Raw genomic sequence first — 17567 nt, forward strand, 5'->3', positions numbered from 1 at the left:
TATCCTCTGCAGCAGAGGTAACTCTGGGTCTTCCATTCCTGTGGTGGTCCTCATGAGAGACAGTTTCATCATAGTGCTGGATGGTTTTTGCGACTGCACTTGAAGTCACATATAAAGTTCTTGAAATTTTCCGGATTGACTGTTGTTTTGTCTTTGCTTATTTGAGCTGTTCTTGCCATAATATGGACTTGGTATTGTACCAAATAGGGCTACCTTCTGTATACCACCCCTACTTTGTCACAACACAACTGATTGGCTCAAATTCATTAAGACGGAAATAAATGACACAAATTCCCTTTTAACACACCTGTTAATTGAAATGCATTCCAGGTGACTACCTCATGAAGCTGATTGAGAGAATGCCAAGAGTGTGCCATGATGAAAACATTTTCAGAGCGGCCTTCCAGACCTGGTTGACCTTGTTGAAGGCCGAATGCGGCCACCGCCGTAAACTAGAAAATTATAGATGTAAAAACAGGCTGGAGAGAGAGCGAGAGTGGGGGGGTGAGAAACAGAGAGGGGGAAGGAGAGAGAGATAGGGGGGAGGAGAGACAGAGAGACAGAGGGGGAAGGAGAGAGAGAGAGGGGGGAGGAAAGACAGAGGGGGAAGGAGAGAGACAGAGGGGGGAGGAGAGACAGAGGGGGAAGGAGAGAGAGAAAGGGGGGAGGAGAGACAGAGAGAGAGGTCGTTTCCAATGATCCCTTTCACACATTGTGTTTGTTTATGTACTTTTACACAAGACTCCACCTGCATCCAAAATGGCTCCCTATTCCCTATACAATGCACTATAAATAGAGTGCCATTTGGGACCAAATCTCTATGATTGAATGGAATAGTGATTGTGCATACTGTGTGGACCACTAATGCTTTTAAAGGCTCTCTCTCTCCCATTGAAAAGGATATTTCCCAAATTGTATCCTATTCCCTATATCGTGTAATATATTTGACCAAGGTCCATAGGGCTCAGAGCAAAAGTAGTGCTCTGAATAGGATGCTATTGGGGACTCAGTTAAGATGTTACTGGCACAGAGTGCATGGGGAAACCAGATGGTGTGAAGAGAGAGAGAGAGAGAGAGAGAGAGGGAGAGAGAGCTATCTGACAGATGCCTTTTTGCGAGTCTGCTCCTTTCCTCACCTTACAGTATGAAAATATGTGACCAGTGACTTCTCTCTCTCTCTCTCTCTCTCTCTCTCTCTCTCTCTCTCTCTCTCTCTCTCTCTCTCTCTCCTCTCCTCTCTCTCTCTCTCTCCCCCCTCTCTCTCTCTCCCCCATCTCTCTCTCTCTCTCTCCTCTCTCTCTCTCTCTCTCTCTCTCTCTCTCTCTCTCTCTCTCTCTCTCTCTCTCTCTCCATATCTCTCTCTCTCTCTCCTATCCCTCTCTCTCTCCTCCATCTCTCTCATCTCTTCCTCTCTCTCTCTTTTGCTCTCTCCCCCCCCATCTCTCTCTCTCTCTCTCCCCATCTCTCTCTCCTCCCCCCATCTCTCTCTCTCCCCATCTCTCTCTCCTCCCCCATCTCTCTCTATCCCCATCTCTCTCTCTCCATCCCCCATCTCTCTCTCTTCCTGCTCTCTCTCCATCTCTTCCTCTCTCTCTCTCTCTTTCTCTCTCTCTCCCCCATCTCTCTCTCTCCCCATCTCTCTCTCTCTCCTCCCCCTCTCTCTCTCCATCTCTTCCTCTCTCTCTCTCTTTTGCTCTCTCCCCCCCCATCTCTCTCTCTCTCTCCCCCATCTCTCTCTCTCCATCCCCCCATCTCTCTCTCTTCCTGCTCTCTCTCTCTCTCTCCCCCCATCTCTCTCTCTCTCCCCATCTCTCTCTCCCCCCCATCTCTCTCTCTCCATCCCCCCATCTCTCTCTCTTCCTGCTCTCTCTCTCTCTCTCCCCCATCTCTCTCTCTCTCCCCATCTCTCTCTCTCTCCCCCCATCTCTCTCTCTCCATCCCCCCATCTCTCTCTCTTCCTGCTCTCTCTCTCTCTCTCCCCCCCATCTCTCTCTCTCTTCCTGCTCTCTCTCTCTCTCTTTCTCTAACATGTGTTCGTACTTTCCCTTGTTTGTTGATGGCTTTGTTGTTTTAATGTCTGATGACACATTGCTTTATGGTTGAGAAGTGGCGTTAACAGCAGCCATGTTGGAAATCCACTCAACTATCCTGTGAAAACGACTGGCCTTAAATCCCCCCTAACTAACGAGATAAGGAAAGTATAGAGACAGAGGACGTTTGCTACAAAAGAAAGTCATTTAGAAAGCAACGAATCAACCAATCAGAAATTAAAAAGAAAACAGTGTGTTTTATCTTCATAGGAACCAAACGGAATGGTAGGAGATTCATGATGCACAGCTTTAACACTCTGCCTATCCTCTCAACAGTAACACCCTCTGATGACGCAACCTGGTCTCAGAGCATTTCGTATTATTCTGTATGTAAATCCCGGGACACACCATTTAGTATGATATGTTACGTTTCGCATGGTATTTATTCATTTGTTGATATCCATCACATATTTTGTGTGATATGTTACGAATTACAATATGTGTTATGTTTTGAATTTGCAAAACTTACCATATGGTACGAATGTACAAAACGTATGATATGTTTTCTAGCTTGGTCACTAACGTTAGCTAGCTGGCTAACGTTAGCTAGACTAGGAGTTAAGGTTAAGATTAGGGTTAAGTTTAGATGTTAGGTTAAAAGGTTAGGGGAAGGGTTAGCTAAAAGCTTTAAGGTTACGGTTAGAAGAAGAGTTAGCTAATATGCTAAGTAGTTGTAAAAGTCCCCAAAAAAGTAGTAAGTAGTTGAAAAGTTGCTAATTTGCTAAAATGCTAAACTTATCTGGAATGAGATTCGAAATCTCAACCTTCGAGTTATACGCCTACCCGTCCAACTCAGACCAACCACCTTGCTTTAGTTTTTGCCTTAACTAGCCGTTCTGTCATATGTAACCTTACCAAACATAACGGTGTCATGCTAATTGGAGTGTCTCAGATTTACGTTTACTATGTTATGTCTATTCTATGAGATCAGACTGGATGAAAAAGTAGCAAATGTGTTCATGGTCCCCCATAATTCATATTTTGTCACATAGCTTTTGTTCCTATTCTTAAAACCCATGTAAAACTACCTGGGCTTTGGGTAGAGAGAGCTGAGGTAGAAGGTTTGTAGAAGGTCTGTAGAAGATCTGACTAGAGAGTAATACTGTAGAAAGTCTGGCTAGGGAGTAATACTGTAGAAGGTCTGTAGAAGGTCTGATTAGGGAGTAATACTGTAGAAGGTCTCGCTAGGTAGTAATACTGTAGAAGATCTCGCTAGGTAGTAATACTGTAGAAGGTCTGGCAAGAGAGTAATACTGTAGAAGGTCTGGCTAGAGAGTAATACTGTAGAAGGTCTGGCTAGAGAGTAATACTGTAGAAGGTCTGGCTAGGTAGTAATACTGTAGAAGGTCTGGCTAGAGAGTAATACTGTAGAAGGTCTGGCTAGGTAGTAATACTGTAGAAGGTCTGGCTAGGTAGTAATACTGTAGAAGGTCTGTAGAAGGTCAGGCTAGAGAGTAATACCGTAGAAGGTCTGTAGAAGGTCTGGCTAGAGAGTAATATCGTAGAAGGTCTGGCAAGAGAGTAATACTGTAGAAGGTCTGTAGAAGGTCTGATTAGGGAGTAATACTGTAGAAGGTCTCGCTAGGTAGTAATACTGTAGACGATCTCGCTAGGTAGTAATACTGTAGAAGGTCTGGCAAGAGAGTAATACTGTAGAAGGTCTGGCTAGAGAGTAATACTGTAGAAGGTCTGGCTAGAGAGTAATACTGTAGAAGGTCTGGCTAGGTAGTAATACTGTAGAAGGTCTGGCTAGAGAGTAATACTGTAGAAGGTCTGGCTAGGTAGTAATACTGTAGAAGGTCTGGCTAGGTAGTAATACTGTAGAAGGTCTGGCTAGGTAGTAATACAGTAGAAGGTCTGGCTAGAGAGTAATACTGTAGAAGGTCTGGCTAGAGAGTAATACTGTAGAAGGTCTGGCTAGGTAGTAATACTGTAGAAGGTCTGGCTAGGTAGTAATACTGTAGAAGGTCTGGCTAGGTAGTAATACAGTAGAAGGTCTGGCTAGAGAGTAATACTGTAGAAGGTCTGGCTAGAGAGTAATACTGTAGAAGGTCTCGCTAGGTAGTAATACTGTAGAAGGTCTGGCTAGGTAGTAATACTGTAGAAGGTCTGGCTAGGGAGTAATACTGTAGAAGGTCTGGCTAGAGAGTAATACTGTAGAAGGTCTGGCTAGAGAGTAATATTGTAGAAGGTCTGGCTAGGGAGTAATACTGTAGAAGCTCTGGCTAGAGAGTAATACTGTAGATGGTCTGTAGAAGGTCTGTCTAGGTAGTAATACTGTAGAAGGTCTGGCTAGAGAGTAATACTGTAGAAGGTCTCGCGAGGTAGTAATACTGTAGAAGGTCTGGCTAGAGAGTAATACTGTAGAAGGTCTGGCTAGAGAGTAATACTGTAGAAGGTCTGGCTAGGTAGTAATACTGTAGAAGGTCTGGCTAGAGAGTAATACTGTAGAAGGTCTGGCTAGAGAGTAATACTGTAGAAGGTCTGGCTAGAGAGTAATACTGTAGGTCTGGCTAGAGAGTAATACTGTAGGTCTGGCTAGAGAGTAATACTGTAGATGGTCTGTAGAAGGTCTGTCTAGGTAGTAATACTGTAGAAGGTCTGGCTAGAGAGTAATACTGTAGAAGGTCTCACTAGGTAGTAATACTGTAGAAGGTCTGGCTAGAGAGTAATACTGTAGAAGGTCTGGCTGTAGAAGGTCTCGCTAGGTAGTAATACTGTAGAAGGTCTGGCTAGAGAGTAATACTGTAGAAGGTCTGGCTAGAGAGTAATACTGTAGAAGGTCTGGAAGGTCTCTAGAGAGTAATACTAATACTGTATAAGAAGGTCTGGCTAGAGAGTAATACTGTAGAAGATCTGGCTAGAGAGTACTACTGTAGAAGATCTGGCTAGAGAGTAATACTGTAGAAGGCCTGTAGAAGGTCAGGCTCAAGAGTAATACTGTAGAAGGTCTGGCTAGAGAGTAATACTGTAGAAGGTCTGGCTAGAGAGTAATACTGTAGAAGGTCTGGCTAGGTAGTAATACTGTAGAAGGTCTGGCTAGAGAGTAATACTGTAGAAGGTCTGGCTAGGTAGTAATACTGTAGAACACATATGTCAGAGTCAAGGCCCGCGGGCCACATCCGGCCCGCGAGAAGGTTTTTTACGGCCCCTGGGATGATCTTGATTTATTATTAGAACCGGCCCGCAGACCGCAGCAAGCCGGCAGCCCGCAGATCTTTTACACGCACCAATACTACATTTCCCACAATGCAACGGTGACGCACCGAGCAGTAGGCTGCTTCATTTCAATATTTATTGGCACAGCAGTTGTCAGCATCACAGTAAAATTAACTTTCAGATACCCATCAAAAATGGCAAAACGGAAGGTGGACACTGAGAACCGGGGGTTTCAAACAAGGTGGGAGTCGGAGTATTTGTTCACGGAGGTAGCTGGAAAACCTGTGTGTCTTCTGTGTGGAGAAAGTGTGGCGGTACTGAAAGAGTATAATCTGAGACGACATTATGAAACGAAACACGCGGACAAAAACAAGAATATGGACATGGAACAAAGGCTACAAAAGGCAGAGGAATTAAAACGAGGCCTCAAATCTCGACAGGCTCTGTTCAAAAAAGCCAAATCACAAGGCCAGGCTGCTGTCAAGGCCAGTTTTATTTTGGCAGAAGAGATCGCTAAATCAGCCCGGCCATTTACGGAGGGGATTTCATCAAAAACTGCATGATTAAAGTTTGTGACGAAGTTTGCCCAGAAAAAAGGCAACTCTTTTTAAATGTGAGTCTGAGCAGAAACACCATTGCCGAGAGAGTAGACCAGTTGTCCATCAATCTAAAAGAGCAGCTTGTGAAAAAGGGAAAAGATTTCATTGCATATTCCTTGGCTGTGGATGAGAGCACCGACATTTCTGACATTGCCCAGTTGTCAATTTTCATCCGCGGAGTGGACTCCAGCCTAAGCGTGACAGAGGAGTTTTTGGCTTTACGTCCTATGCATGGCACAACTACGGGCATGATTTGTATGAAGAGGTGTCAAGATGTGTAAATGAGATGGAGCTGCCTTGGGAAAAACTCGTGGGTTTGACAACCGACGGAGCACCTGCGATGTGTGGACACAGGAGCGGACTGGTGACGAAGATACGGGAAAAGATGCAAGAGGAAAACGCGACAGGTGAGCTGACAGCTTATCATTGTATCATACACCAGGAAGCGTTGTGCGGTAAAGCCTTGAAAATGGAGCATGTAATGAGCATCATCACGCGCACAGTTAACTTTATCAGAGCCAAAGGTTTGAATCACCGCCAGTTCAAGGCATTTCTGACGGAGTTAGAAACGGAGCATGGTGATTTGCTTTATCACACAGAGGTGCGATGGCTAAGCCAGGGAAAGGTGCTTCAAAGATGTTTCGAGCTTCGTGAGGAGATTTGTCTGTTCTTGGACAGCAAAGGGAAAGACACAACACAACTCCGAGACGAAATGTTTCTGTGTGAAATGGCTTTTCTGTGTGACATTACGAGTCATCTGAATGCAATGAACTTGCAGCTGCAGGGTCGGGATCGTGTCATCTCTGATATGTACAGTACAGTGAAGGCATTTAAAACCAAACTGACTCTGTGGGAGACGCAGATGCGGAAAGAAAATTTGAGCCACTTTCCCAGCTGCCAGACCATGAAAGAGAAGCTCTCTACCAGTGCGTTCCCGAGCGCACAGTTGGCTGATAAAATAGGTATGCTTGCCGCTGACTTTCGACGCCGATTTGCTGACTTTGAAGCACAAAAAAGCAGGTTGGAACTGCTCGGTAACCCATTTGCTGTTGACGTGAAAAGCTCACCACCAAACCTCCAAATGGAGTTGATTGACCTCCAATGCAATGATGCACTGAGGGCAAAATATGCGGCAGTGGGTGCTGCGGAGTTCGCCCGTTTCCTCCCCGACACAATGCCCCAGCTGCGCATCCAGGCTGCTCAAACGTTGTCTATGTTTGGCAGCACATACCTGTGTGAACAACTGTTTTCTTTGATGAACTTGAACAAAACATCACACAGAAGTCGACTTACTGCTGAACACCTCCACTCAATTCTGAGGATTTCCTCAGCTCAGAGCCTTACCCCGAACATTGATGAACTTGTGGAAAAGATGGGACACCACCAAGTATCACCCTCAACCTCAAACAAGTGAACATTACTGTACAATCACATATTTAGAGTTTTTACTCAGTTCAAGTTTAAAAGTTAAAGTTTAATATTTGTTTTCACTGCATGTTACTTCTCCTTAAACAAAGTGTTGTTTTTGATTAATAGATTTTTGCACTTTATTTTATTGTATTTCAATCCAATTATATTTTAAAAATATTTCAGTTGAGTGGATGATAGAAAATTGCTATTATTGTTTTTTTCTTTGAAGTAAATTTAGCCCACTTTTGCTAAAATAGAAAATATAGGCTACTGATGGTGCCTTGAATACCGGTTTCTTTCATTTAATGTTCATGTTATGGGGATTTTTATATAAAGGAAATTTGTCTTTTGTGTCTGTTGAAAATTAAAGATTACTGACAGAGCCATAAGAAAATATTGCTTTATTTATCTGATCATATTGGAATATATTTGTTAGGTTTTCAGTAGGTTCAATTAGGTTCACTAGACTATATGCGTCATTTAAAAATTTTCAATGAACATTCGAACAGTCCGGCCCTCGGCTTGTAGCTAAATTTTTTATTTGGCCCTCCGTCCATTTGACTTTGACACCCCTGCTGTAGAAGGTCTGGCTAGGTAGTAATACTGTAGAAGGTCTGTAGAAGGTCAGGCTAGAGAGTAATACCGTAGAAGGTCTGTAGAAGGTCTGGCTAGAGAGTAATATCGTAGAAGGTCTGGCAAGAGAGTAATACTGTAGAAGGTCTGTAGAAGGTCTGATTAGGGAGTAATACTGTAGAAGGTCTCGCTAGGTAGTAATACTGTAGAAGATCTCGCTAGGTAGTAATACTGTAGAAGGTCTGGCTAGAGAGTAATACTGTAGAAGGTCTGGCTAGGTAGTAATACTGTAGAAGGTCTGGCTAGGTAGTAATACTGTAGAAGGTCTGGCTAGAGAGTAATACTGTAGAAGGTCTCGCAAGGTAGTAATACTGTAGAAGGTCTGGCTAGAGAGTAATACTGTAGAAGGTCTCGCTAGGTAGTAATACTGTAGAAGGTCTGGCTAGGTAGTAATACTGTAGAAGGTCTGGCTAGGGAGTAATACTGTAGAAGGTCTGGCTAGAGAGTAATACTGTAGAAGGTCTGGCTAGAGAGTAATACTGTAGAAGGTCTGGCTAGGTAGTAATACTGTAGAAGGTCTGGCTAGAGAGTAATACTGTAGAAGATCTGGCTAGGTAGTAATACTGTAGAAGGTCTGTAGAAGGTCAGGCTAGAGAGTAATACCATAGAAGGTCTGTAGAAGGTCTGGCTAGAGAGTAATATCGTAGAAGGTCTGGCAAGAGAGTAATACTGTAGAAGGTCTGTAGAAGGTCTGATTAGGGAGTAATACTGTAGAAGGTCTCGCTAGGTAGTAATACTGTAGAAGATCTCTCTAGGTAGTAATACTGTAGAAGGTCTGGCAAGAGAGTAATACTGTAGAAGGTCTGGCTAGAGAGTAATACTGTAGAAGGTCTGGCTAGAGAGTAATACTGTAGAAGGTCTGGCTAGGTAGTAATACTGTAGAAGGTCTGGCTAGGTAGTAATACTGTAGAAGGTCTGGCTAGAGAGTAATACTGTAGAAGGTCTGGCTAGGTAGTAATACTGTAGAAGGTCTGGCTAGGTAGTAATACTGTAGAAGGTCTGGCTAGGTAGTAATACAGTAGAAGGTCTGGCTAGAGAGTAATACTGTAGAAGGTCTGGCTAGAGAGTAATACTGTAGAAGGTCTGGCTAGGTAGTAATACTGTAGAAGGTCTGGCTAGGTAGTAATACTGTAGAAGGTCTGGCTAGGTAGTAATACTGTAGAAGGTCTGGCTAGAGAGTAATACTGTAGAAGGTCTCGCTGTAGGTAGTAATACTGTAGAAGGTCTGGTAATAGAGAGTAATACTGTAGAAGGTCTGGCTAGAGAGTAATACTGTAGAAGGTCTGGCTAGGTAGTAATACTGTAGAAGGTCTGTAGAAGGTCAGGCTAGAGAGTAATACCGTAGAAGGTCTGTAGAAGGTCTGGCTAGAGAGTAATATCGTAGAAGGTCTGGCAAGATAGTAATACTGTAGAAGGTCTGTAGAAGGTCTGATTAAGGAGTAATACTGTAGAAGGTCTCGCTAGGTAGTAATACTGTAGAAGATCTCGCTAGGTAGTAATACTGTAGAAGGTCTGGCAAGAGAGTAATACTGTAGAAGGTCTGGCTAGAGAGTAATACTGTAGAAGGTCTGGCTAGAGAGTAATACAGTAGAAGGTCTGGCTAGGTAGTAATACTGTAGAAGGTCTGGCTAGGTAGTAATACTGTAGAAGGTCTGGCTAGAGAGTAATACTGTAGAAGGTCTGGCTAGGTAGTAATACTGTAGAAGGTCTGGCTAGGTAGTAATACTGTAGAAGGTCTGGCTAGGTAGTAATACAGTAGAAGGTCTGGCTAGAGAGTAATACTGTAGAAGGTCTGGCTAGAGAGTAATACTGTAGAAGGTCTGGCTAGGTAGTAATACTGTAGAAGGTCTGGCTAGGTAGTAATACTGTAGAAGGTCTGGCTAGGTAGTAATACTGTAGAAGGTCTGGCTAGAGAGTAATACTGTAGAAGGTCTCGCAAGGTAGTAATACTGTAGAAGGTCTGGCTAGAGAGTAATACTGTAGAAGGTCTCGCTAGGTAGTAATACTGTAGAAGGTCTGGCTAGGTAGTAATACTGTAGAAGGTCTGGCTAGGTAGTAATACTGTAGAAGGTCTGGCTAGAGAGTAATACTGTAGAAGGTCTGGCTAGGTAGTAATACTGTAGAAGGTCTGGCTAGGTAGTAATACTGTAGAAGGTCTGGCTAGGTAGTAATACAGTAGAAGGTCTGGCTAGAGAGTAATACTGTAGAAGGTCTGGCTAGAGAGTAATACTGTAGAAGGTCTGGCTAGGTAGTAATACTGTAGAAGGTCTGGCTAGGTAGTAATACTGTAGAAGGTCTGGCTAGGTAGTAATACTGTAGAAGGTCTGGCTAGAGAGTAATACTGTAGAAGGTCTCGCAAGGTAGTAATACTGTAGAAGGTCTGGCTAGAGAGTAATACTGTAGAAGGTCTCGCTAGGTAGTAATACTGTAGAAGGTCTGGCTAGGGAGTAATACTGTAGAAGGTCTGGCTAGAGAGTAATACTGTAGAAGGTCTGGCTAGAGAGTAATACTGTAGAAGGTCTGGCTAGGTAGTAATACTGTAGAAGGTCTGGCTAGAGAGTAATACTGTAGAAGATCTGGCTAGGTAGTAATACTGTAGAAGGTCTGTAGAAGGTCAGGCTAGAGAGTAATACCATAGAAGGTCTGTAGAAGGTCTGGCTAGAGAGTAATATCGTAGAAGGTCTGGCAAGAGAGTAATACTGTAGAAGGTCTGTAGAAGGTCTGATTAGGGAGTAATACTGTAGAAGGTCTCGCTAGGTAGTAATACTGTAGAAGATCTCTCTAGGTAGTAATACTGTAGAAGGTCTGGCAAGAGAGTAATACTGTAGAAGGTCTGGCTAGAGAGTAATACTGTAGAAGGTCTGGCTAGAGAGTAATACTGTAGAAGGTCTGGCTAGGTAGTAATACTGTAGAAGGTCTGGCTAGGTAGTAATACTGTAGAAGGTCTGGCTAGAGAGTAATACTGTAGAAGGTCTGGCTAGGTAGTAATACTGTAGAAGGTCTGGCTAGGTAGTAATACTGTAGAAGGTCTGGCTAGGTAGTAATACAGTAGAAGGTCTGGCTAGAGAGTAATACTGTAGAAGGTCTGGCTAGAGAGTAATACTGTAGAAGGTCTGGCTAGGTAGTAATACTGTAGAAGGTCTGGCTAGGTAGTAATACTGTAGAAGGTCTGGCTAGGTAGTAATACTGTAGAAGGTCTGGCTAGAGAGTAATACTGTAGAAGGTCTCGCAAGGTAGTAATACTGTAGAAGGTCTGGCTAGAGAGTAATACTGTAGAAGGTCTCGCTAGGTAGTAATACTGTAGAAGGTCTGGCTAGAGAGTAATACTGTAGAAGGTCTGGCTAGAGAGTAATACTGTAGAAGGTCTGGCTAGGTAGTAATACTGTAGAAGGTCTGTAGAAGGTCAGGCTAGAGAGTAATACCGTAGAAGGTCTGTAGAAGGTCTGGCTAGAGAGTAATATCGTAGAAGGTCTGGCAAGATAGTAATACTGTAGAAGGTCTGTAGAAGGTCTGATTAAGGAGTAATACTGTAGAAGGTCTCGCTAGGTAGTAATACTGTAGAAGATCTCGCTAGGTAGTAATACTGTAGAAGGTCTGGCAAGAGAGTAATACTGTAGAAGGTCTGGCTAGAGAGTAATACTGTAGAAGGTCTGGCTAGAGAGTAATACAGTAGAAGGTCTGGCTAGGTAGTAATACTGTAGAAGGTCTGGCTAGGTAGTAATAGAAGGTCTGGCTAGGTAGTAATACTGTAGAAGGTCTGGCTAGAGAGTAATACTGTAGAAGGTCTGGCTAGGTAGTAATACTGTAGAAGGTCTGGCTAGAGAGTAATACTGTAGTAATACTGTAGAAGGTCTGGCTAGAGAGTAATACAGTAGAAGGTCTGGCTAGAGTAGTAATACTGTAGAAGGTCTGGCTAGAGAGTAATACTGTAGAAGGTCTGGCTAGGTAGTAATACTGTAGAAGGTCTGGCTAGGTAGTAATACTGTAGAAGGTCTGGCTAGGTAGTAATACTGTAGAAGGTCTGGCTAGAGAGTAATACTGTAGAAGGTCTCGCAAGGTAGTAATACTGTAGAAGGTCTGGCTAGAGAGTAATACTGTAGAAGGTCTCGCTAGGTAATAATACTGTAGAAGGTCTGGCTAGGGAGTAATACTGTAGAAGGTCTGGCTAGAGAGTAATACTGTAGAAGGTCTGGCTATTGAGTAATATTGTAGAAGGTCTGGCTAGGGAGTAATACTGTAGAAGGTCTGGCTAGAGAGTAATACTGTAGATGGTCTGTAGAAGGTCTGTCTAGGTAGTAATACTGTAGAAGGTCTGGCTAGAGAGTAATACTGTAGAAGGTCTCGCTAGGTAGTAATACTGTAGAAGGTCTGGCTAGAGAGTAATACTGTAGAAGGTCTGGCTAGAGAGTAATACTGTAGAAGGTCTGGCTAGGTAGTAATACTGTAGAAGGTCTGGCTAGAGAGTAATACTGTAGAAGGTCTGGCTAGAGAGTAATACTGTAGAAGGTCTGGCTAGAGAGTAATACTGTAGAAGGTCTGGCTAGAGAGTAATACTGTAGAAGGTCTGGCTAGAGAGTAATACTGTAGATGGTCTGTAGAAGGTCTGGCTAGGTAGTAATACTGTAGAAGGTCTGGCTAGAGAGTAATACTGTAGAAGGTCTGGCTAGAGAGTAATACTGTAGAAGGTCTGGCTCGAGAGTAATACTGTATAAGGTCTGGCTAGAGAGTACTACTGTAGAAGATCTGGCTAGAGAGTAATACTGTAGAAGGTCTGTAGAAGGTCAGGCTAGGTAGTAATACTGTAGAAGGTCTGGCTCAAGAGTAAAACTGTAGAAGGTCTGGCTAGAGAGTAATAGTGTAGAAGGTCTGGCTAGAGAGTAATAGTGTAGAAGGTCTGGCTAGAGAGTAATAGTGTAGAAGGTCTGGCTAGGTAGTAATACTGTAGAAGGTCTGGCTACGTAGTAATACTGTAGAAGGTCTGGCTAGGTAGTAATAGTGTAGAAGGTCTGGCTAGAGAGTAATACTGTAGAAGGTCTGTAGAAGGTCTGTCTAGGTAGTAATACTGTAGAAGGTCTGGCTAGAGAGTAATACTGTAGAAGGTCTCGCTAGGTAGTAATACTGTAGAAGGTCTGTAGAAGGTCTGTCTAGGTAGTAATACTGTAGAAGGTCTGGCTAGAGAGTAATACTGTAAAAGGTCAGGCTAGGGAGTAATACTGTAGAAGGTCTGGCTAGAGAGTAATACTGTAGAAGGTCTCGCTAGGTAGTAATACTGTAGAAGGTCTGGCTAGGTAGTAATACTGTAGAAGGTCTGGCTAGGTAGTAATACTGTAGAAGGTCTCGCTAGGTAGTAATACTGTAGAAGGTCTGTAGAAGGTCAGGCTAGGGAGTAATACTGTAGAAGGTCTGGCTAGAGAGTAATACTGTAGAAGGTCTGGCTAGGTAGTAATACTGTAGAAGGTCAGGCTAGGTAGTAATACTGTAGAAGGTCTGGCTCAAGAGTAAAACTGTAGAAGGTCTGGCTAGAGAGTAATACTGTAGAAAGTCTGGCTTGGGAGCAATACTGTAGAAGGTCTGGCTAGAGAGTAATACTGTAGAAAGTCTGGCTAGAGAGTAATACTGTAGAAAGTCTGGCTAGGGAGCAATACTGTAGAAGGTCTGGCTAGAGAGTAATACTGTAGAAAGTCTGGCTAGGGAGTAATACTGTAGAAAGTGGGAGAAAGAGAGAGAGAGAGAGAGAGAGAGAGAGAGAGAGAGAGAGAGAGAGAGAGAGATGTATACAGATAACTCCTCTCTTTACTTACTCACCTGAAATGGGACAGGCCCTAATGTCCTTCTCTTTATGGCTGTGAGGCACTCCCATATGCAAATCACAACCGCATTAAGAAACTTTGCTGACAGTGTCTTGTTAGTAATCTTGTTTATTTTATATCACCTCCGAACCACCACTGCATCAACGGCACATAGAAATGTAATATGTCACATTACCCAGAGCCCCTCTCTCTACACAACCAGGGCTCAAATTAATCTCTGTCATTAATAATTCAATCTGGGCCTTTTTGTTTAATAAACAGTTTGTCAGTGATGTATTGTAGGACAGAGGTAATTTGATTGGCTGGTGGAAAGGGCAGTTATGTATATGTCTCTCTGCTCTCTCTGACTCAGATAAACAAAATTATTATAGCTGGTTAACACAGTAGTGCTGGGATCAGACACACACACACACTCACACACACGCACGCACGCACGCACGCACGCACGCACGCACGCACGCACGCACACACACACACACACACACACACACACACACACACACACACACACACACACATGAGGAGGGGAAGGGGCGCAATTCCGCCAAAATTACATAAGCAGTTCTGATTAACGCTATTCTGTTACCCAGACTGCAGTTTGGCTATGTACTAATAGTACTACATATTGTATACTAATAATACTATGTACTGTATACGAAAGCGTCTGCTAAATGGCATATATTATTATTATTATTATAAATACTGTATACTGATAGTACTACATACTGTGTACTATTAGTACTACATATTGTATACTAATAGTACTATGTACTGTATACGAATAGTACTACATACTGTGAACTAACAGTACTGCAAACTGTGAACTAATAGTACTACATACTGTGAACTAACAGTACTGCAAACTGTGAACTAATAGTACTACATACTGTGAACTAGTAGTACTACATACTGTATACTGATAGTACTACATATTGTGTACTAATAGTACTACATATTGTATTCTAATAGTACTATGTACTGTACACGAATAGTCCTACATACTGTATACTAATAGTACTACATACTGTGAACTAATAGTACTGCATACTGTGTACTAATAGTACTACATACTGTGAACTAATAGTACTACATACTGTGAACTAATAGTACTACATACTGTGAACTAATAGTACTACATACTGTGAACTAATAGTACTACATACTGTATACTAATAGTACTACATACTGTGAACTAATGGTACTACATACTGTGAACTAATGGTACTACATACTGTGAACTAATAGTACTACATACTGTGAACTAATAGTACTACATACTGTATACTAATAGCACTACATACTGTGAACTAATAGTACTACATACTGTGAACTAATAGTACTACATACTGTGAACTAATAGTACTACATACTGTGAACTAATAGTACTACATACTGTGAACTAATAGTACTACATACTGTGAAGTAATAGTGCTACATACTGTGAACTAATAGTACTACATACTGTATACTAATAGTACTACATACTGTGAACTAATAGTACTACATACTGTGAACTAATAGTACTACATACTGTGAACTAATAGTACTACATGCTGTGAACTAATAGTACTACATACTGTGAACTAATAGTACTACATACTGTGAACTAATAGTACTACATACTGTGAACTAATAGTACTACATACTGTGAACTAATAGTACTACATACTGTGAAGTAATAGTGCTACATACTGTGAACTAATAGTACTACATACTGTATACTAATAGTACTACATACTGTGAACTAATAGTACTACATACTGTGAACTAATAGTACTACATACTGTGAACTAATAGTACTACATACTGTGAACTAATAGTACTACATACTGTGAACTAATAGTACTACATACTGTGAACTAATAGTACTACATACTGTGAACTAATAGTACTACATACTGTGAACTAATAGTACTACATACTGTGAACTAATAGTACTACATACTGTGAACTAATAGTACTACATACTTTATACTAATAGTACTACATACTGAATGGACTGTTTTGTTAAAACTAATGCAGTAAACAACAAATAACAGCATACCATGCTCATCCTGAGAATATGTTATCTAATGTGGAATTGAGCAGATTCCCTCCATTCGTTAAGTTCGGTACAGCATGTCCCCTCAGCTGATCAGGTTTTTATCAGACACACGTGGGTCTTGGATTCTCTTACTCAATGATGTGCTGGAAATTATACTAGAGAATTACATCCATTCCACAGTTTCCACAGTTACATTTCACGATAAAACATACACATTTTTGTCTACTATTTACAATGCAAGTACATATTATTATTATTATAGGAATATTAACGTATCAGTAGCATTACAGTAGGAGTATTATTATAGGGGTGTTATTATAGGAGTATTACTATAGGGGTGTTATTATATGGGTGTTATTATAGGAGTATTACTATAGGGGTGTTATAATAGGAGTATTATTATAGGGCTGTTATTATAGGGGTGTTATTATAGGAGTATTATTATAGGGCTGTTATTATAGGGGTGTTAATATAGGAGTATTACTATAGGGGTGTTATTATAGGAGTATTATTATAGGGTTGTTATTATAGGGGTGTTATTATAGGAGTATTACTATAGGGGTGTTATTATAGTGATATTATTATAGGGGTATTATTATAGGGGTATTATTTTAGGGGTATTATTATAGGGCTGTTATTATAGGGGTGTTATTATAGGAGTATTACTATAGGGGTGTTATTATAGTGATATTATTATAGGGGTATTATTATAGGGGTATTATTATAGGGCTGTTATTATAGGGGTGTTATTATAGGAGTATTACTATAGGGGTGTTATTATAGTGATATTATTATAGGGGTATTATTATAGGGGTATTATTATAGGGGTATTATTATAGGGATATTATTATAGGAGTATTATTATAGGGGTATTATTATAGGGGTATTATTATAGGAGTATTATTACAGGATAATTATTATAGGGGTATTATTACAGGAGTATTATTACAGGATAATTATTATAGGGGTATTATTACAGGAGTATTATTACAGGATAATTATTATAGGGGTATTATTACAGGAGTATTATTACAGGAAAATTATTATAGGGGTATTATTATAGGAGTATTATTACAGGGGTATTATGATAGGGGTATTATTACAGGAGTATTATTACAGGATAATTATTATAGGGGTATTATTACAGGAGTATTAATACAGGGGTATTAGTATAGGAGTATTATTACAGGATAATTATTATAGGGGTATTATTATAGGAGTATTATTACAGGGGTATTATGATATGAGTAGTATTACAGGATAATTATTATAGGGGTATTATTATAGGGGTATTATTATAGGAGTATTATTACAGGGGTATTATGATAGGAGTATTATCACAGGATAATTATTATAGGGGTATTATTACAGGAGTATTATTACAGGGGTATTATGATAGGAGTATTATTACAGGATAATTATTATAGGGGTATTATTATAGGAGTATTATTACAGGGATATGATGATAGGAGTAATATTACAGGATAATTATTATAGGGGTATTATTATAGGAGTATTATTACAGGGGTATTATGATAGGAGTATTATTACAGGATAATTATTATAGGGGTATTATTACAGGGGTATTATTATAGGAGTATTATTGCAGGGGTATTTTTATAGGAGTATTATTACATGAGTATTATTATAGAGATAATATTATAGGAATATTACTATAGATGTATCATTATAGCAAGGGAATGATTATATGAGTATTAATATAGTAGTGTTATGGGTATTATTACATAAGTATTATTATAGGAGTATTATTTTTGGGCTATTATTATAGCGTTGGTATTATTATATAAGTATTAATAAAGTA

The sequence above is a fragment of the Oncorhynchus gorbuscha genome, linkage group LG01 (assembly GCF_021184085.1).
Source record: "Oncorhynchus gorbuscha isolate QuinsamMale2020 ecotype Even-year linkage group LG01, OgorEven_v1.0, whole genome shotgun sequence".
Taxonomy (NCBI): domain Eukaryota; kingdom Metazoa; phylum Chordata; class Actinopteri; order Salmoniformes; family Salmonidae; genus Oncorhynchus; species Oncorhynchus gorbuscha.